General features: G+C 31.8%; 1 pseudogene across 1 annotated transcript; it reads right to left on the bottom strand.

The window, feature by feature from the left end:
• Window positions 1-4622: 4622 nt before the first annotated feature.
• LOC114384788 lies at window positions 4623-7848 on the bottom strand (annotated as a pseudogene). Its single transcript, XR_003660773.1, has 3 exons — window positions 7524-7848; window positions 6806-6947; window positions 4623-6708 (listed from the first exon to the last, which is right to left on the bottom strand). The product of XR_003660773.1 is annotated as a heat shock cognate protein 80-like (transcript).
• Between the last annotated feature and the right edge of the window lie 14772 nt (window positions 7849-22620).

Genomic DNA, 22620 nt, shown 5'->3' with positions numbered 1-22620 from the left:
AAATTTGAAATAAAAACATTTAATCATAAATAAAACACTTCATTTTAATAAAAATAAACCAAATTAATTTTGCAAGATCAATTTGATTGTAATTACCCTAAGGTATTGAATGAAATATAAAAGTAAGAATTATTACACACTCATTCAACACCTTATATTATTAAAAATTTGTGTATTTTTTCTATTATTTCATTTTATCATCATGCCATATCACTTATTTATTTTACACTTTTTTTCTCATTCTTTCCCAACTAATATGGAGTACTCCATGTAACATTACATAAATTGTTACATGTTGTTTTTTGGAGATCTTAATATTTACACTTATCTTTTTTTTGTCTTTGACTCTATGATTCAATGATATCTTTTCATATTATCAAAGCTTAGGTTAAATTTGGCATGGATAAATGAAAAATACATGCAATTTCTTTGGACTAAAAGTTCACCCTTTTTCCTTATCAAACTTAAAAACAATGAATAGTAATATATAATATATATATATATTATTACTTAAATAATTAAAAAGAATCCTATTAATTAGTTTAGAAAACTATTATAAATTTAAATAAATTAAGAATTTGTGTGTAAGGTAAAAAAATTGGAATTTTAAGTATTAAAATGTGGTTAAATAATCATTTAGGATTATTATTTGTTGTAGATAATTAAATGCAGAGTGTTAGATTTTACTAAGTATTTTGGTTAGTTCAATTAGATTGTGAGAGTGAAGGATGAGGGAAGTTGCTTGGGGCACCCAACAACTCGAGTGAAAGGGCGAAAATGCCCTTCACCCTTTCATATAAATCAACACAGTGACTCGTCTGTACGAGTCACTGTTCCTGTAACGTTTTCGCTTCTCCTTCCTCCTCCAGGTTTGTCTTCTTCGTTTCTGCCTCCTTGAGGTAAGTGTTTAGGTTTCCATTTGAATTTCTACAGTTGTTGATGATGCATTTTGTTGGTTGTTGTTTGATGTTTATTGTGTTTTGCCTCTTCCGTATGTTGCTTGTTGGTGCTTCTTCTTCTTCGTTTCTATCTTGTTCTTGATTGATGATGTTTTTGTATGTGAAAAAACACATACGGATTGACAATCCGTATGAACCATACAGATCAGCAATCTGTGTGTGATTTTTAAAAAAATTGATTTTTTCTGTTTTGATAACCATACGGATTGCCAATCCGTATGAGTTTTTAAAAAAAAATTGTGAAATCCTTACGATTGGCATCTCATATGAACCGTATGGATTGTTGATCCATATGACTCATACGGATTGGTTTTTTTTAAAAAAAAATGATTTTTTATTAGAAAAAAATAAGGAAAAACGAAAAATATTTATATGTTAATCATTTATTTAATTGTTTTATTATTGATTTTTTTTAGTTTGGATTAATTTGTTGATTATTGATTTATGTATCATTAATTTGTTTATTTATTGATTTTATGAATGATTATTTATTATTCAGTTTATCTAAGAAATGTTAGTAGGATTATATTATAATTATTATTTTGTCAAATATATTTCAGAATGTCACGCTCTTGTGCGTCGTCATCACGTTGGACTAGTTCAATGAGAAATTGGGACAACTTCTTGCGAATGTGCCTTGTAAGAATTAACATATAGTTACTTGAATGTTAATTCTGTTTTGTGCTTGAATGTCTGTTAATTGCATGAATGTCAATCATGTCAAAATTAAAAATGGAAGAGCACGGGGAATGGAGGGAATTGGCAAACATGATGCAGAATTTCGCAGCTTCACTATAGGCTTTTTTTCCAGACCATTTATGCCAGGGACCAGGTCATGTTCATTTTGATTTAATTAACATTTGATTTTTTTGTTATTTTGTGTAACTAACCAACTTTATTTTGTGATATAACATGTAGATTTTCGGTGAAGTTGGTAAGGTATATGTTGTCAAGTAGAAGGACATACTGGACGGTGTATGACATTTGGTTGACAAAGACGAAAATTATTATAATGTTGTGTACAATAAAGATTTGGACCAACCAGCCATTATGCAGGGTGGACACACTACTGAGATTTTTACACAGCTGATCGGGAGATCATCTTGTATCCTTACATCATTATGATAAGAGTGCATTTTTTCTTACCATATTCAAGACCAGTTGTCTGCCCAGATCATTCCCCAAATGACACTCTTTATACCATCAAGTGTCAGGTCTTGTCACCTTTTAGGTTTATCTCACTGAGCAGAAAGTTACCTATAACAGTCTGGTAAGTAACTTCCTAATTTAGTTGTCAGCATTTTTTTATTTTTCAAGTTTTTAATTTCATTACATAAATTGTTGACAAACACTATTCTTAATATCAGTACGTTCTAAGCGCATGTATTATTTTCTTAAAGACAAAGGCTGGACTCCATTTGCACTTGGAGAACGTTGCGAATGTCAGTTTGTGTTCAATCATTTGAGGAAGACACTTAAAATGGAGTTGGATGAAAACATTTCTGCAAAATCTTGTCCTTGAAAAGCTGACATGGAAATCTTGTCCTTATCGTGTCTTTATGGCTATGTTATATAATATTTTTAGGATTTCGAATATTTTTAATTACTATGAACATTTTAATTATTGTGAACAGTTTATTTATATAATAGTGTCTTATAATAATTGTTTTATCATTGTGTTGATTCTAAATTTGTTGCAACTTATATATAATAGTTTTTTGTAATGTCTAATATTATCCCATATTTTTTGAAAAACTTTGGTCATGTTTTTGAAATAAATTATTTTTAATTAATGACTAAATTAAATTTTATCATTGCTAAATTTAACCAATTAGTAAATTAAATAATAAACTAAATTTAAGCAATAACTGAATTAATTATTATCATTAAAATTTTAGTTATTTTATTAAAAAAAATTGTAATCCGTATAAAAAACAAGGTCGATATCGGATAAAAAAAAGTTGACGTACGTACGAGTTGACAATCCATGGCATACGGATTGACAATCCGTACGTACGTCAACTATTTTTAGCACTCCTCTCATTTTCCAAACACAAAAACCGACCAAAAATCACCGGTATCCTAAAAATTTCACGTACACCACCAGAGACCGGATACGCTTCCAAACCGCCCTTAACAAAAGCAACTTACACTAAGTTACGAAAAATTTGCGAAAAAAATGACACTGCAGAAATTAAAAATGTAACTGCTATTTGTAACGAAAATATCATAAGAGTATTTTCGCTAATTTGGAAAGTTGCTGGGTGCCCCAACAAAAAATGTGGGATGCCCAAGTAACTCCAAGGATGAGTCGTTGAAGCCCAAATAAGTGTGTTTCCCTTTGGTTTTTCTTCCTGCACCAACACAAATTCTTCTATACCCAACATAATTATTAAAATTCCATCCTTATTCCTATTTGTTTCTTCTTATTTGGCTCATTGTTTTTTTTTTTCATACACCATTCTCTGTTTTGGTTGAGCTCTTCCTTCGTTGTTGTGGTTAGTTTAGTCGAGATGCTCGTGGTGGTTTGTTCGTAGTTCGTGGTGGTGTTGCGGCAAAATTGTGGAGGAGGTAAGTGTTTTTTCGTCAGCAACTTGAAGTTGGATCTATGTGAATCTGTAATATATATATGGATTGACAATTCATATGAAACTGACTGATTAACAATTCGTAAGTTTAATACAGATTAACAATATGTATGATTCATATGAATTAACAATCCGTAAGTTTCTATGGATTGACAATTCATAAATTTCATACAAATTGTCAATCCATATGGTCAACGGATTCTCTCATTTTGCATGTTTGGAGTAACAGGTTCCAAAAATAAAAATTTACCATTGATGACACAACATTGCTGCATGGTGGCGGAGAGAACAAGACTCGTGGAGGAGGAGAACAAACTCGCTGGAGGAGAAGAGACACGAGGAGGAGCATGGAGGAGGAGGAGAGCACAACGACAAGTGGCAAAAAATGTTGGGTGGGGTGCACGGTAGCTGTGTATATCAGCTTTTAAGTGGAAGGACCGAAAATGGAATTGCACAATTAATGCTGGGTGTAGAAAGAAAAAGTTAAGGATGCAGGAAGAATATCCCTTCCCCTTTTCACTTTGATTTGGGCCAAAGCACCTAAGGCGAATCTGTCAACAAAACATAACAAAAAAAAATACTTTCTCACTCTCCTAAGTCTCATCAGTCGTAAGTCTAACACCAACTACTTGCCGACGAGAGGATGCGTGAGATTTCAAGGAGTAATTAATATAACAGTATTACGATACATTTGTTCAGAAACCTAAAATAATGACAGTTTATCTCTTGAAACTACAATGGGCTTTTCTTTATTTATTTATTATTGAAACTACAATAGGCTTTTGAACTGTGCTGATCCGCTGGAATGAGATGTCTGACCTACCTTACAGTGGTCGAATCAATTTTAGGTACGTTCTTGAAATGCTATTTTCAAAAACGAAAATATTCTGACATTGTTTAATTTTAATATAAAAAAGAAAGTGACAAAATATATATAAAGGTGCTTACATATTTAACATAATGGTGCACTTATCTGTCTATTAATTTCTTTTATCTTTTAAATGAGTTTGAGAGAACAAATAGTAAGTTTAAAAAATAATTAAAGGGTAAAGCTCTTATCCCCACCTCAAAGTGATTAATTCCACTAAAGTAAAAACATTTTCATTCCCGAACTGAAACTTCCGCAATCAGCATACACGTTTATACGAAGAAAGCACAAATTCATTGGCCAGGGAGCGGACACAAATTTACCATAAAGAAACTACTACATACGGCACCTAACTAGCCAACGTTCCAAAATTTCGAAAATTCAAAAAACATAAAACATAGTAAAAAGGACTGTTTCTCCAATCATGTTTATAAAAACGTAACAGGCAATTAAGTCAGATTTAATCAACTTCTTCCATCTTGCTACCCTCAGCATCTGCATCAGCGTCCTCAAGAGGAGGCATGTCAGCATCTGCTTCACCAGCATCTTCATCAATGCTCAGTCCAAGCTTCAGCATCCTGTGAATCCTGTTACCGAAAGTGTTGGGATCATCAAGGCTGAACCCAGAAGTTAGAAGGCAGTCTCAAAGAGCAAGAGCACGAGATCCTTCACAGACTTGTCATTCTTATCAGCATCTGCTCGCTTCCTCAGCTCCTCCATGATGGGGTTCTCAGGGTTAATCTCCATCGTCTTCTTGCTCGACATGTATCCAGCCATGCTGCTGTCCCTCAATGCCTGTGCTTTCATAATCCTTTCCATGTTGGCTGTCCACCATATTCACCTGTCACCAGACAGCAAGGAGAATCCACAACACGATCAGACACCACAACTTTCTCCACCTTGTCACCCAACACATCCTTGATCACATGGCAAAGACCCTCAAATTTATCCTTTAGTTCTTTCCTTCTTTTTCTTCTCGTCTTCGCTCTCATCAAGTTTTAGGCCTTCCTTGGTAGCAGAGACCAACTTCTTTCCCTCAAATTCCTTAAGCTGGCCAACAGCATACTCATCAATAGCATCAACCATGTAGAGAACCTCGTATCCCTTCTTCTTTAAGCTTTCAAGGAAGGGGGAATTCTCGACAGCTTTCTTGCTTTCACCAGTAATGTAGTAGATGTCATTCTGTCCTTCCTTCATCCTGGTAACATAGTCCTTGAGGCTGGTCATCTCATCACCACTCTTAGTGGAGTGATACCTGAGCAATTCAGCTAGCTTTGTCTTGTTCTGAGAATCCTCATGAATACCAAGTTTCAGGTTCTTAGAGAAGGCTTCATAAAACTTGTTATAGTCTTCCTTGTTTTCAGCAATTTCAAAGAACATCTCAATGCACTTCTTGACCAAGTTCTTCCTGATGACTTTCAGGATCTTGTTCTGCTGCAGCATTTCTCTAGAAATGTTGAGAGGAAGATCCTCAGAATCCACATACCCTTAACAAAGCTAAGATATTCAGGCATCAACTCCTCACAGTTGTCCATGATGAAGACACGGCGGACATACAGTTTGATGTTGTTAGGCTTCTTCCTGTGTCAAAGAGATCAAAAGGTGCCCTCTTGGGGATAAAGAGGACAGCCTTAAACTCCAGCTGACCCTCAACAGAAAAGTGCTTAACAGCCAAATGCTCTTCCCAAATCATTGGTAAGACTCTTGTAGAAAGCAGCATATTCTTCTTTCGTAATCTCTTCAGGTTTCCTCATCCAAATAGGCTTCTGCTTGTTCACCAATGACCACTCGTGAGATACCTCCTTAATGGTCTTCTTTTTCTTCTCCTCCTTCTCCTTATCTTCATCCACATCTTCAACTTTACCCTCCTCATCCTTCTTCTCTTCCTCATCCTCATCATCAGAAATCTCCTTTTCAGTAGTCTTCTCAATCCAGAGAGAAATTGGATAGCTAATGAATTCAGAATGCTTCTTTATCAAATCCTTCAGACGGCGTTCCTCAAGATACTCAAGTTGATCTTCCTTAAGAAACAAAGTTATCTTTGTTCCCCTACCAAGGTTCTCACCAGATGTATCTCTTGTCACAGTAAATGAGCCACCGGCATGGGACTCCCAGACATACTGTTCATCATCATTGTGCTTTGTGGTAACAATAACCTTATCAGCTACAAGATAAGCCGAGTAGAAACCAACACCGAACTGCCCAATCATGCTCACGTCAGCACCAGCAGCCAGGGCTTCCATGAATTCCTTGGTCCCAGACCTTGCAATAGTACCGAGGTTATTCACCAAATCTGGAACATCAAACGCACAAGCATTAGAGAAAACAGACTAACTAACAAGCACAGTTGGCGATAATCTCACAAAGACTAACAAAATATTTAATCTTACCAGCCTTAGTCATGCCAATACCACTGTCAATGATAGACAATGTGTTGTTGGTCTTGTCAGGAATAATGTGAATGAACAACTCTGGCTGAGCATCAAGCTTGCTCTTGTCTGTAAGACTCTCAAATCGAATCTTGTCCAAAGCCTACATTGTTGTAAAGGTAATAACATATGTCAGCAATCAGATATAATGCCCAAAGAATAGAATAAGAGAAAACCTAAATAAAGCATAATTCAGAACAAATGCAAACGACCCACTCCCTTCCCAAATAGAAGAACTATTAACAACATCAGTTTTGCCTCAATCAAGAGGCAATGGTTGCAGTTAAAAAAACGGCACAGTACCACGTAATTCTCACAAAACAGAGACAACAGGAACAGGGACAAAAATTAAGTAGCTGAAAATCATTAAATTTCAATTATGCTATTTATAATAATAAAGAGAATATCAGCATTGCTTAACAATGGAAAAAGCACAATATCATAGCACGAACCCTAACAAATTTTAAAAAAAAAACACATCAATTGTTGTACTATGAAGACAGCAACAGGTAAACGCACGCAAGAGAAATCACGAAAAATAAAAGGGAGAAAAAGACATGTCCAACAAACCCGACATGTGTTTGAGCAATAAACATGAAAATAAAGAACGACCGCAGTAAAGGACGTAATCAACAAAAGGAAATAGAAAAAGGCTAACAAGGATCGATAAAAATCTTACGTCAGAGGCATTGCTGATGAGCTCACGAAGAAAGATCTCCTTGTTGCTGTAGAAGGTGTTGATTATTAGACTGAGGAGCTGGTTGATCTCGGCCTGAAAAGCGAACGTCTCAGTCTCCGAAGCCATTTCTATTCAGATTCGGAAAAGAGGGAAGGTAGAGAGTTGCAGCGAAGATGCCAAAACAGAACGAAAAGGAAGGAACGCTTAGAGAAAAATGGAAGAAAGTGGGGAGTTATATAGCAAGTGTTGGCTAGGGTTTTTATGTCTTCTAGATCCTTCTACGCTCCAACTAATCATCTTGCATCACCGTTTCGCCGTGGACCTGGTTTAGTTCGTTTTCAGCCATTTGATTGATTACAAATTATTCATATCATATAATGAAATCAATATATATCAAATGATCTTGATGAAATTTAATAAATCTGTTTACAGAAGAAGATTAAATATATCTAGATCTAATAATTACGTATTTAGTAATCCTAATTCATGCAATTCTCACAAGGATCACAATAAAAAAAAAAAAAAAACAGTTTGTTGTCCTTACAATAACTATGTCTATAAATAAGAAAAGAAGATAGTGTGAACAAGATATGATATAAAGATGGTTTAAATTAGGTAAGATATAAAATAAGAGTTAGGATCTCGATATGTTTTTGGTTCTTCTAAATTTGTGTTCTGTTAATCTTGGTTCATATAAATTTTATTTATTTATTTTTAGCTTATGTGAGTTTGTACTTTTCTAATTTAGGTTATGTAAGTTTTTTTTTTGTCTTTTTTTTGTAAGTTTTTTTTTTAATTTGGTTAATGTAAGTACACAATTAAGGAGACTAAAATGAATATTGAATCCCAATCAACATGTTTAAGGAACAAATAACATTGGACCTTTTTTATACTTTTCATTTTAAACTGATTTAATTTGACTTTGTGTTTTATGATCATTTAAAATTTGATTATGAATGAAATTAATTTAAATTAGCATTAAAATTTAATGTAATTTTCTTATCCAACAAAAAAATTACCTATAGAAATTGAAACTCGATTTGTATCCATAATCAATTATTCATATGAGATTAAATATGTGAAGGATTATCTAAAATAACATTAGTTGATATTTCAACATGGTTTTAGATAATTCAACATAAAATCAAACACACACTTATAAAAGTGTTGGATTTTAGTTAAGTTTATATAAATGTTTCAATGTTTGGTATATGTCGGAAAATTATTTATGAACTCATAATGGATTTTTAGTTAAAGCATGTGTTAGGTAGGTTTACATTAGATGAAAAAAATTATATCAATTTTTACTATTACTTAAAATTTGAAATAAAAACATTTAATCATAAATAAAACACTTCATTTTAATAAAAATAAACCAAAATTAATTTTGCAAGATCAATTTGATTGTAATTACCCTAAAGGTATTGAATGAAATATAAAAGTAAGAATTATACACACTCATATCAACACCTTATATTATAAAAAATTTGTGTATTTTTTCTATTTATTTCATTTTATCATCATGCCATATCACTTATTTATTTTACACTTTTTTCTCATTCTTTCCCAACTAATATGGAGTACTCCATGTAACATTACAATAAATTGTTACATGTGTTTTTTGGAGATCATTAATATTTACACTTATCTTTTTTTGTCTTTTGACTCTATGATTCAATGATATCTTTTCATATTATCAAAGCTTAGGTTAAATTTGGCATGGAATAAATGAAAAATACATGCAATTTACTTTGGACTAAAAGTTCACCCTTTTTCCTTATCAAACTTAAAAACAATGAATAGTAATATATATATATATATATATATTACTTAAAATAATTAAAAAGAATCCTATTAATTAGTTTAGAAAACTATTATAAATTTAAATAAATTAAGAATTTGTGTGTAAGGTAAAAAAATTGGAATTTTAAGTATTAAAATGTGGTTAAATAATCATTTAGGATTTATTTTATTGTGTAGATAATTAAATGCTAGAGTGTTAGATTTAACTAAGTATTTTGGTTAGTTCAATTAGATTGTGAGAGTGAAGGATGAGGGAAGTTGCTTGGGGCACCCAACAACTCGAGTGAAAGGGCGAAAATGCCCTTCACCCTTTCATATAAATTCAACACAGTGACTCGTCTGTACGAGTCACTGTTCCTGTAACGTTTTCGCTTCTCCTTCCTCCTCCAGGTTTGTCTTCTTCGTTTCTGCCTCCTTTGAGGTAAGTGTTTAGGTTTCCATTTGAATTTCTACAGTTGTTGATGATGCATTTTGTTGGTTGTTGTTGATGTTTATTGTGTTTTGCCTCTTCCGTATGTTGCTTGTTGGTGCTTCTTCTTCTTCGTTTCTATCTTGTTCTTGATTGATGATGTATTTTGTATGTGAAAAACACATACGGATTGACAATCCGTATGAACCATACGAATCAGCAATCTGTGTGTGATTTTTAAAAAAAATTGATTTTTTCTGTTTCTGATAACCCATACGGATTGCCAATCCGTATGAGTTTTTAAAAAAAAAATTGTGAAAATCCTTACGGATTGGCAATCCATATGAACCGTATGGATTGTTGATCCATATGACTCATACGGATTGGTTTTTTTTAAAAAAAAATGATTTTTATTAGAAAAAAATAAGGAAAAACGAAAAATATTTATATGTTAATCATTTTATAAATTGTTTATTATTGATTTTTTTTAGTTTGTGATTAATTTGTTGATTATTGATTTATGTATCATTAATTTGTTTATTATTGATTTTATGAATGATTTATTTATTATTCAGTTTATCTAAGAAATGTTAGTAGGATTATATTATAATATTATTTTGTCAAATATATTTCAGAATGTCACGCTCTTGTGCGTCGTCATCACGTTGGACTAGTCTCAATGAGAAATTGGGACAACTTCTTGCGAATGTGCCTAGTAAGAATTAACATATAGTTACTTGAATGTTAATTCTGTTTTGTGCTTGAATGTCTGTTAATTGCATGAATGTCAATCATGTCAAAATTAAAAATGGAAGAGCACGGGGAATGGAGGGAATTGGCAAACATGATGCAGAATTTCGCAGCTTCACTATAGGCTTTTTTCCAGACCATTTATGCCAGGGACCAGGTCATGTTCATTTTGATTTAATTAACATTTGATTTTTTTGTTATTTTGTGTAACTAACCAACTTTATTTTGTGATATAACATGTAGATTTTCGGTGAAGTTGGTAAGGTATATGTTGTCAAGTAGAAGGACATACTGGACGGTGTATGACATTTGGTTGACAAAGACGAAAATTATTATAATGTTGTGTACAATAAAGATTTGGACCAACCAGCCATTATAGCAGGGTGGACAACACTACGAGATTTTTACCAGCTGATCGGAGATCATCTTGTATCCTTACATCATTATGATAAGAGTGCATTTTTTCTTACCATATTCAAGACCAGTTGTCTGCCCAGATCATTCCCAAAATGACACTCTTTATACCATCAAGTGTCAGGTCTTGTCACCTTTTAGGTTTATCTCACTGAGCAGAAAGTTACCTATAACAGTCTGGTAAGTAACTTCCTAATTTAGTTGTCAGCATTTTTTTATTTTTCAAGTTTTAAATTTCATTACATAAATTGTTGACAAAACACTATTCTTAATATCAGTACGTTCTAAGCGGCATGTATTATTTTCTTAAAGACAAAGGCTGGACTCATTTGCACTTGGAGAACGTTGCAGAATGTCAGTTTGTGTTCAATCATTGGAGGAAGACACTTAAAATTGGAGTTGGATGAAAACATTTCTGCAAAATCTTGTCCTTGAAAGCTGACATGGAAATCTTGTCCTTAATCGTGTGCTTTATTGGCTATGTTTATAAATATTTTAGGATTTCGAATATTTTAATTACTATGAACATTTTAATTATTGTGAACAGTTTATTTATATAATAGTTGTCTTATAATAATTGTTTTATCATGTGTTGATTCTAAATTTGTTGCAACTTATATATAATAGTTTTTTGTAATGTCTAATATTATCCCATTATTTTTGAAAAACTTTGGTCATGTTTTTGAAATAAATTATTTTTAATTAATGACTAAATTAAATTTTATCATTGCTAAATTTAACCAATTAGTAAATTAAAATTAATAACTAAATTTAAGCAATAACTGAATTAAAATTAATCATTAAAATTTTAGTTATTTTTATTAAAAAAAAATTGTAATCCGTATAAAAAAAAGGTCGATATCGGTATAAAAAAAAGTTGACGTACGTACGAGTTGACAATCCATGGCCATACGGATTGACAATCCGTACGTACGTCAACTATTTTTAGCACTCCTCTCATTTTCCAAACACAAAAACCGACCAAAAATCACCGTATACTCCTAAAAAATTCACGTACACCACCAGAGACCGAATACGCTTCCAAACCGCCCTTAACAAAAGCAACTTACACTAAGTTACGAAAAATTTGCGAAAAAAAATGACACTGCAGAAATTAAAAAATGTAACTGCTATTTGTAACCGAAAATATCATAAGAGTATTTTCGCTAATTGGAAAGTTGCTGGGTGCCCCAACAAAAATGCTGGGTGCCCCAAGTAACTCCCAAGGATGAGTCGTTGAAGCCCAAATAAGTGTGTTTCCCTTTTGGGTTTTTCTTCCTGCACCCAACACAAATTCTTCTATACCCAACATAATTATTAAAATTCCATCCTTATTCCTATTTGTTTCTTCTTATTTGGCTCATTGTTTTTTTTTTTCATACACCATTCTCTGTTTTGGTTGAGCTCTTCCTTCGTTGTTGTGGTTAGTTTAGTCGAGATGCTCGTGGTGGTTTGTTCGTAGTTCGTGGTGGGTGTTGCGGCAAAATGGTGGAGGAGGTAAGTGTTTTTCGTCAGCAACTTGAAGTTGGATCTATGTGAATCTGTAATATATATATGGATTGACAATTCATATGAAACTGACTGATTAACAATTCGTAAGTTTAATACAGATTAACAATATGTATGATTCATATGAATTAACAATCCGTAAGTTTCATATGGATTGACAATTCATAAATTTCATACAAATTGTCAATCCATATGGTCATACGGATTCTCATTTTGCATGTTTGGAGTAAACAGGTTCCAAAAATAAAAATTTACCATTGATGACACAACATTGCTCATGGTGGCGGAGAGAACAAGACTCGTGGAGGAGGAGAACAAACTCGCTGGAGGAGAAGAGACACGAGGAGGAAGCATGGAGGAGGAGGAGAGGCACAACGACAAGTGGCAAAAATGTTGGGTGGGTGCACGGTAGCTGGTGTATATCAGCTTTTAAGTGAAGGACGAAAATGGAATTGCACAATTAATGCTGGGTGTAGAAGAAAAGTTAAAGGTGCAGGAAGAATATCCCTTCCCCTTTCACTTTGATTTGGGCCGAAAGCACCTAAGGCCGAATCTGTCAACAAAAACATAACAAAAAAAAATACTTCTCACTCTCCTAAGTCTCATCAGTCGTAAGTCCTAACCCAACTACTTGCGCGAAGAGGATGCGTGAGATTTCAAGGAGTAATTATATAACAGTATTACGATACATTTGTTCAGAAACTAAAATAATGACAGTTTATTCTTGAAACCTACAATGGGCTTTTTTTATTTATTTATTATTGAAACTACAATAGGCTTTTGAACTGGCTGATCCGCTGGAATGAGATGTCTGACCTACCTTACAGTGGTAGAATCAATTTTAGGTACGTTCTTGAATAATTTTTGGTGAATTTTATGGTGTCATACAAGATATAAGAATTTTTTCTTTTTTTTTTTCGAATGCAGATTACACTTTAGATTTTTGAGTCATTTTTATAGATCTTACAATCAATCTCATTTAAATATATTTTATCAATCAATTGAAAATAGATATATTATAAAATATTTTTTGAAATGGGAGCAATTTTTGAGGAGGAATCCAACTTCTAAACTGAACGTGTATAATAGTAGATATGGTGAAGAGAGATTCTTGAACAATCCCATAAAGATGTTCTTCCGTCCAAACAAATGAATTGTCAGCTGAAGCTTGGAACCGACCCATGAACATGAACATTGCTGATTATCTAACTCTTCCTATGATCTCAATGTTTGTTGCCACCTAGATCGATCTGCGCAACAAATTCATTCGTGTTGCATGTATATAGGAACACAACTCAAGTCCATTGGTACAGCTTCGGGTACAATGGTTCCACAAAATTGACAAGACAAAGATACGTGCATGAGAAGATGTATTTCATGTAAAAAAAATAAAAACATATAATGACGAAGTATAAAATCACAATCACAATATATATACAATTTTCATAATGTTATATGTAACTATGTATATACCTTTTAAATGCTGGTACCGTGGTACGGAATAGTGCCTAGTACAGGTACAAGTATTGAGGAGTACCATGACAAATAGTAGTATTCATGCATCGTACTTTCTAATCGCAAGTTAACACTTTCTTCTTTTCTAGCCAACATTATCTATCCAATTGATGGGCTACGGAAATCTGTTGCTTAATTTCTTCCGGTTGCTTCGTAGCTCCTTCCCTTCTCCAAAATGGAATGTAAAATAGCTTTGGCTTTTTTTTATTAGATTTAAGTGAATGATTCATGCATGTCAGAGATAAAAGAGAAGATCTATGAGGGTTGATACAAAAAATACTAAACGGTTGAGATTTTGGTTAAAAACATATATATATATATATATGTATGTGGTTATGTGGACCTTAACCAATCTGAACAATTAATGGACGATGTAACTATTTAAGTCCTATATTTTTTTTTCTTCTTAAAGTGAAATACTTGTTTCAAAGGGGAAATTGTAGTATAGCGGAGATCATTACATTGTCTATAATTTCCACTAATCTTCGTGTAATATGTAGCCGAATTTTATTAATTAATTATTTTCATGATGTGCTATGTAATTTATATATATATATATATATATATATATATATATATATATATATATATATATCAATCAAAATTATAGACACATAATGGTTCCAAAAACTCTAGTTATTTTTAGTTTTATAGGGATTGAAATATGTAGGTCCAAGACCAAAACTTTTGGCACGTAATGGTCCCACTTTTGTTTGATAACACATTACCTATAGGTTAAATTATTCTGGTTCGTGGTTTATAATTAATTAATAATGCATGACTTTGTTTTATTTTTGGAATCGCATACGAATCTTTGAACAATTTAGCGAGACGACGCTCTTAATTATGTTTCAGTGGACGCCATCACAATATTGATTCTACCTAACTACTGTTATCTCAAAAATGACTTGTAGCTATCTTGATGATGGGAAGGAGGCCACTTTGTAATGATGACTGGAAACAGAGAATAGAACTAGTTTATCGATCATAGGCCATGATGAAAGTATATATAAGATAATTAATGAGAGCAAGATGATCCGATCAAGCTAAATTTTTAACTGTAAAGATACATTGCAACCCTTGAAAATGATCCTTTTTCTACTAAAATAAAATATGAAAACTTGTTTTGCAAGCTAATTTACCATTGGATGGTAAGTGCAGTTTAATTGTGAACTCTAACGAAGAGATGATCTTAAAATCAATGAGTTTCCACAAAAAATATTATAGTACGTAATAGATAAGATATTTACTCCTTAACTGGGCGTACAATTTTATAGATATTTACTCATACTTACGTAATATATTTATTGTACAATATAACTAGAATTTGAAAAAAAAAGATATTTTTTAATATAAAATATGTAATTTTACTCAATTGGTATAGATAAAATAGAAATAAGAAAGGAGTTGTTTTTTCCAATGTGAGGTTTATAGAAAATTTCTCTCCTCAGTATAAGGAGAGATTTCTTTACGTAAGATCCACAAAATAATAGTCAGGTCATTTCTCATTTTACATGCTCCATCCCTTTTTTTTTTTAACCTAAGGATATAAATGTTATGATCTTTTTTATGCTGGATAAAAGTGTTATGATCTAAATAAGTTAAAAGATTTTTTTTTAATTTATCCTTTATCATTTCTATTTATCCAAACAAATTATTATTTTATTTTACTTTTTTTTTGTATTTTTTAGCGTTCAAACAAAGTTATGACAATAAAAATGTCCTGCTCAGACTAATCCTGATGACTTTGACATGCAGCAGGAGGATTTTTTTTACAAAAATAATCGTTTGTTTTTTCAAATAAAAAATATTATTTTTCAAAATAAATAAATTCAAGCACAGTAATATAAATATATAATTATTTTTTAAAAAAATGGTCAAGAAAAATTAAAAAAAAAAGCACTAACCTCAAGAAGACCCAAAGCTAGCCAGTTTATTTAATTGCAAAGTACTAACAGCAAAATACCTTGGCATACCATTCATGACTGGTGGGTGGAGTTGATAGGACACGTTCAAAGTACTGCGGTTCATATATGTAAATTAAAGGATGATATTATTATATTCTAACTTTCCATGCACACATTACATCTAATAATTTATAGCATTTGGAAAGTGATTTGGGAACAGAAACCAGAACTTACGGATATATTTAGACAGCTATGAATTATGATATGATCAAACAGTCACTTGATTTAATGTGATTTTCTTTAGGACCACTATCTTTTATCAAAGACGAAGTTTTTTCAAGCTAACAATATGTAGAGTGAAACTGACTCTTTGGAATGAGACTGAAATTGAAGACCATATTTTTCTTTTAACCGAGAAATGATGTTTTGTACGAAATCTATCTATTCGCACAGATAATATAAAATGACGTGATGTTAATTATTTACTTTCCTGTGCATTATTCGTTATTTTGTGTATCTTTTCTTATTTGGTGATTAGTAACAAATTCGTTCTTTTATACCAAACTATTAGCACGAAATATCACAACTATATGTATCACCAAACTATATAATCCATTAATAGGTTAATATCATTTATTTTTTTTGTTGGAGCTTTAGAAAGATTATATTCTGTATAATATATCAAAAAAAGAAAGAAAGAAAGAAAGAAAGCAAGAAAGATTATATATATGTATATATGGGCAAGCAATAAAGCTATGTTCGGGGATATGGCAAAATCTTTTTAATAATGGAACCACTGAGAGGCACACGGCATCATCTTCATGGAGGAAAAACAAGCCAAAACTCACTGGAGCACTTTGAAAGGTTTGAAAAATTAGTATAGTGAAGATCTAGAGAAAAAACAATTAAAATTAATGGATCCATATATGACTCAAAGCATTCACTCATTGAGTGGCAATGGTCTCTAAGCCCCCTTCACATTGAATTAATTTGCTCATGCGGTAGGTGATAAATCTCAATTATAGAGAAATTGCTTAGGATGTCGACCTATATGGTCTTATCTCTATGATTTCGGGAAGCAATCACAAGTTGGAGGAATTGGCCAAATAATTAGAAAGAAACAAAGATTTCAATTGTTTTCTAAATAGTAAAGGATTTGTGATATTGATCAGGGATGGAGCCTCCCAAACGTGTGAATTCGGGAAGTGTAACTTGGCAATTCTTCTTACATGATTTTTGATGCTCATGGACCCTGTGGCTTATTAATTAATTAATATTATGTTGATGGGATTTCATTATTATGTCACTAACAAATCATGCTTGTTTCGATCAATCCGTGTTATTATTGGGGATTCAAAAGTCCACTTGATGTGCATCGAATTCACCACTTGCTGACTCTATTGCACGTGTGCCATGCATTAAGGACAAAAGTTCCTATGATGCTATACTAGTAGACCTCTCAAAGGGTCCACCTCAATGCAAATCATAAAATGTCTCGCTATCTTTCTCTCTATTCCTCTCATATTTCCAGAATTTGGGGCACGGGGAAGCCATTCTGTTTTTATTGTATGATTACACTTGCTTGTATAATTGCCAAAGAGCTAATGTTGACTAGATAGGCAAAAACAACAAAAATAAATAAATAAACAAAAAAAAAGAGAGCTTAATATTGTGAAGATCATTAATCATTAATTTGATAAAAATCGTGTTAGAGATTACATGTCTTTTTTATGTAATAAAACAATATTCAAATTAAATAGGACTAATTTAGATAACAAAATTCTCCTTCGATATATTTAACATAGTTAAATACTTAATATTTAGACTTGATATCACTTATTAAATTAGAATAATTTCATACAGATTGATTCAAATTATTATCGATCAATCTTGTAAGTGACATGATATTAAGCTTTATTTTAATTATTATGAGTGGAATTACCTTGCTCTATAATGGCCAACTTCTTCCATACACATCAATGGCCCATCTTCCAGCACTAGTACGTAGTAGAAGTTGCGGCTATATCAGTGATAAGATGGCTACCGACAATACAATAAGAACATGGACAGAAGGCTGATATTGTAATCGAATGGAGTGGTGATAATGTGTTCGTAGGCAATATTAGTGCGCTGCTCTATTAATAATGTTTAGTCACTCGTACTACATTTATAATTTGTGACCACTATATTGTTGGTCAAATTTGAATTTTCCACTGATGTTGTTCAAATAGATTATTGATCGATATTCTCCTCTCGTGAGCATGCATGAGCTCCTACCTAGCTAACAAACAACCTATCACTAAAGAGAAGCTACTTATCTTACAAATAATTACAACTCTCTTTTCCTTATGCAATTAATTTGTTTTCCCAAAAGTAACAAAAGCTAGCTGAGGGCTGACACTCACTTTTAATAAACAAATATTGGAGAACCAGGGAGCTTGGGGGGGGAGTATTATAATCATGGAAAGGAATATCACATAATATGTTGATAAGCAATGCTTCAATCTAAACATAAGGTGCACCACATTATGACAGCCTCAGCAGCATGTATAGGATTAGCTTTTTAATTATTTCCATAGAAAATCCAGCAATGTTTTGTTTCATGTCATGTGCCTGGCTATTTTCTTTGTTAGGATTAGCTTATGACTTATTCCTCATGTTTTTTTTATTCAAATGTTGGTGGATCCATGTAGTACGATATACAACAGCAGGAATGTGATTTAGATTTTAAAAAAATACGATTATTCATATATACAAATAATAATTTTCGTTCATGTTTGTCGAAAACCGTCGTGGTATGATTCACATAGATAATGGAATTCAAATACTCAGAAGGAAGAAGGGAAAGTGTGTGTGGGTGGGTGGGGGGCAGTAAAAAACGAAAAGAAAATTAGTAATTTTTTTAAAAAAAAGAAATTCTTGAATTTAACAGGCAAGCATGAAAGTAAAAACTAAAAATGGGTTATAAGATATGTTAATTAATTAAGACAGAATCACAGAAAGGAATCAACAATTATATAACTTGGTGTAAATGGGAGTGATAGCTAGAAGCGTTGCGTAATTACATTTTTCAAGAGGAGCTAATTATTTATCTATGGTTATTTATGATTTTTTTTGTTAGAGATGAAGAAACTTATAGTGGAAGTGGAAATCATCACCACATTTTAGTTCCTATTGTCTAATCTTTCTTTTTCATTTACCGAATTCATCTTGCATGGGATTACCAAGTGATCCAAAAGGGCCTTCTTGTTTTTCATAGCTATTGGGTGAAAAATGACATCATGCCATACGTGTAATGTAAACTTGATTGTTCATAAGATGCCCCCAGGGGAAGCCTTTATGACTTGCTCTCTTTTTCTTATGGGGTTGGATATAGACCTTTATGACTACTTTTTTACAAAGAGATTTAAAGCCGACAATTAATAAAATGGTGGGGTTAGAGGATGGATCGTTTCATACTAATGCAAGAATTAATTTCCATCCATGTATACATGGTGCATTTTGTCTCTTCTTTTTAATGTCATTGGGGTCCCTTTATTCACCCTCTTTTGCCTCGTTGATCTCCCCTTTACCATGAAATATTGCTTTTTCTTTTCTATAAATCTACTATCATCATACATCATAATAAATTAATATGCTTACTTTGAAATTCCATTATTTTTTTTGTATGCACAACCATCTCTAAATTAGTAAAAGATTAAGTTTAGGGTCAAATGTATGTGGACTATAAGCCTATATCTATGCACCTATTCGGTTCTAAACCGTTAAATTAAAGCTAGTCACATTCATTGAATTCAATGAATCAAAAGCTGTCAATTACACATTACACGAATGCATATCATAAATAAAACTTGTCCTAAGTCTACAGTTTCGATTTGATGATTCATGATGTATTAGGGGTGTAGATGAAACTTCCCCATCGATCGATTATCAGCAAAATGAAGGAGATGGTAGATGGGACAATTGGCGAAGATTAATTTTGACAGTATCATGCAATTGCAAGATTCATAATGCACAGAACAGAGTCATAAAAGTTCAAATTAGATAAGGCATAAGGATCTTCAGTCATCTTCAAGATTCATTTATAAGATAGGTGGGGAAAGCGGTACCCTAAAGTTGTGTGTGTCTGGAAAAGGTTGATATAGCTGTAAATGTGTCTAGAGAGTAGAAACAGCGCGCGCGCACACACACACACACACATATATATATATATATATATATATATATATATATATATATATATATATATATATATATATATTAGTTATTCATTTACTTTTCTTTTTAATAATTATAAACAAACTTATTAAATTGTTTCATAGTGCTTAGGTCTTTCAGATGGAGCCTATTATTTTTAAAAATGATTGTGTCTAAAGAACATAAATAAAAGTGTCTTTAGCTTTAAATTTTAGTGAATTATGATGATTCTATATTTTAAATTAAGTAAAAAATTATTTTTTATACATAGACAAACTTATTTTAGGATAACATTATATTTCAAATTGAGAGTAAGGGATCCAAAATAATTTTATGTAGGGTGTTTACGGGTACGAGTTATCCTCTAACCAAATTAATTTAAACCGATTCAAATAGTTTGGATTTGATCATTTATGTATTTGTATTAAAATCGAACCGAATTAGTCAAAATCGATCAAATTTTTTAGAATTATATGGTTTGACTTTAGGTATTAGTCTATTTTAGAATATTGTGTTGATGATATTAAATGAATCAATTTTACTACTTTTAGATATTTGATGATATTGTGTTAACTGTATTGAATATGCAGATGGATCATGATAAAAAATAGTAATTCTAAGAAGAAGAAAAAATATCAAATTTAAATGGGTAACATGATAGCCAGAATCAAATCGTTCATAAATAAATTAAGTTGGATTTCAAAAAGATTATAAAATCGTACCAAATTGATCAAATTTGATTGAATTAATTCTTGAATTTGATCAAAATCCACTGACAAACACCCCTAATTATATTCTCTCAAGATATTTGAAAGGTTCAAATTTAAATATACGTGTGTTAAGCCATATGGATTAGAATTTAATTTAAATATATTGATAATATATATTTTTATATTATAATCTAATTATAAATTTTCATAAATTTTTATGTATGTAAATATTATTAATTTTTATAATAATTATTTTAAAAGTTATATCGATAGTAAATTCTAATTGACTGATCCCGATCGTAAACGAATTACACTGAGAATTTATGGAAATTAATCTCTTGTCAATTAAAAATAATTTCAAATACGTTTATTTAAGTAATCATTATAAAAAAGTTAATAACATATCTTTATAAAGTATATATATATATATATATATATATATATATATATATATTAAATTCTTTCTTTTAAGTTTTGTTCTCTAAGTATGGTGAATAAGATATATACTGGATTAGGGATCGTTGATTATCTTGGCTTCCAATTTTTGTTTGTTTAAAGAAGAGTTGCATCATTTGAGTTTTATATGGACTGCAGACTCCCGAAGACACTACAACAGAATTTCTTTTTGTTTTTCTTCTCCTTTGTCGCATTAAACGTACAAGCCTTAATTACTTTCTTTTCAATAAGGTAATCATAATCCTATTTATTTTGCCATGTCCCATCAATCTAAACTTTTTTTTCTTCTTTCATTGAATCCCATCAATCTAAACCGCCTCTATAGTTAAACTTGTTACGGTACGTACTGTACAAATTAACTAACTATCTGTTTATTGATTGAATGTATAGTTCTCTTTTTTATATTAAAAATAAAAAATATGTTACAAATTGTTGGTAGTTATCTACACTACACATGCACATGCTTCACCCCAAAAGCACAAAATGGTTTTGACATTCTTCCAATTGATGTTGAAAATACCTTTTACTTCCAGAAGGCATCTTCAAGTAAATGGCAACTATGGAACACGTGGCTTCTGTACCTGTAATTCTGTCAACACATAAAAACAAGAACGAATTTTTTTTTAATCTCAGTATTTTCTAGTTTTAAACCGTGACACATGATGACCACTTTGGTGCAAATTAAGAAGGTAGATTTATGTATTTAATTGGACTTTTTTTTTTGCAAGTTATCTAGCTTTGATTTGCGGATAATTCCTATTCAATAGTTGAATCTACTGTAAATTTGTACCTTCCACTCTTGGTCAGCATACCTTTCATGGTTTTCTTTTTATTTCTTTAAAGCAAAGACCACCAAATACTTATGACCAGATCCTGCACATATTATAATATCGTTCTTCATGTATTCCCTTGCTTCCATGTGCACTTCACTTGTCCATGAGATTCCTCACGCACTCCTTCATTTAAGTATATATAAACAAACCGAAATGGGTCTTATTATTATTTGTGAACTAAATTATGTCCATTTTGCTCCTATAAAATTAATCACCACGAATATCTCAGTAATTTGAGTAAACTTGACACCAATCATGGATACCCAATTTAGATTTTGACAATGGAAACAAATCCTTTCGTTGCACTCTTGATAATTTGATCCAAATATGCAAGTTAGTTGCTTAAAGTTCAGAAATTCAAAGGGTAGCATGCAGCAACCACCACATCAGTGGCTCATAAAAAACAGCAGCCACACAAAAACGATGGACCACAAAATGGGCCTAGCTAATTAAAGGAAGAAATTATCTCTTTGATTAACCGGACAGAGAGCTATTACACTCAACCATCAAACTGTCTATTCTGTTTGATTAATCATCCATCACTATCTAGAGCTAGGTAAGATAATTACATTAATAACCAATTTCAAAAAAGTG

This window comes from Glycine soja, chromosome 14 (assembly GCF_004193775.1).
Source record: "Glycine soja cultivar W05 chromosome 14, ASM419377v2, whole genome shotgun sequence".
NCBI classification, from domain to species: Eukaryota; Viridiplantae; Streptophyta; class Magnoliopsida; order Fabales; family Fabaceae; genus Glycine; species Glycine soja.
Note: the sequence above shows the minus strand (reverse complement) of the source record. Positions and strands in the feature narration are given on the sequence as shown.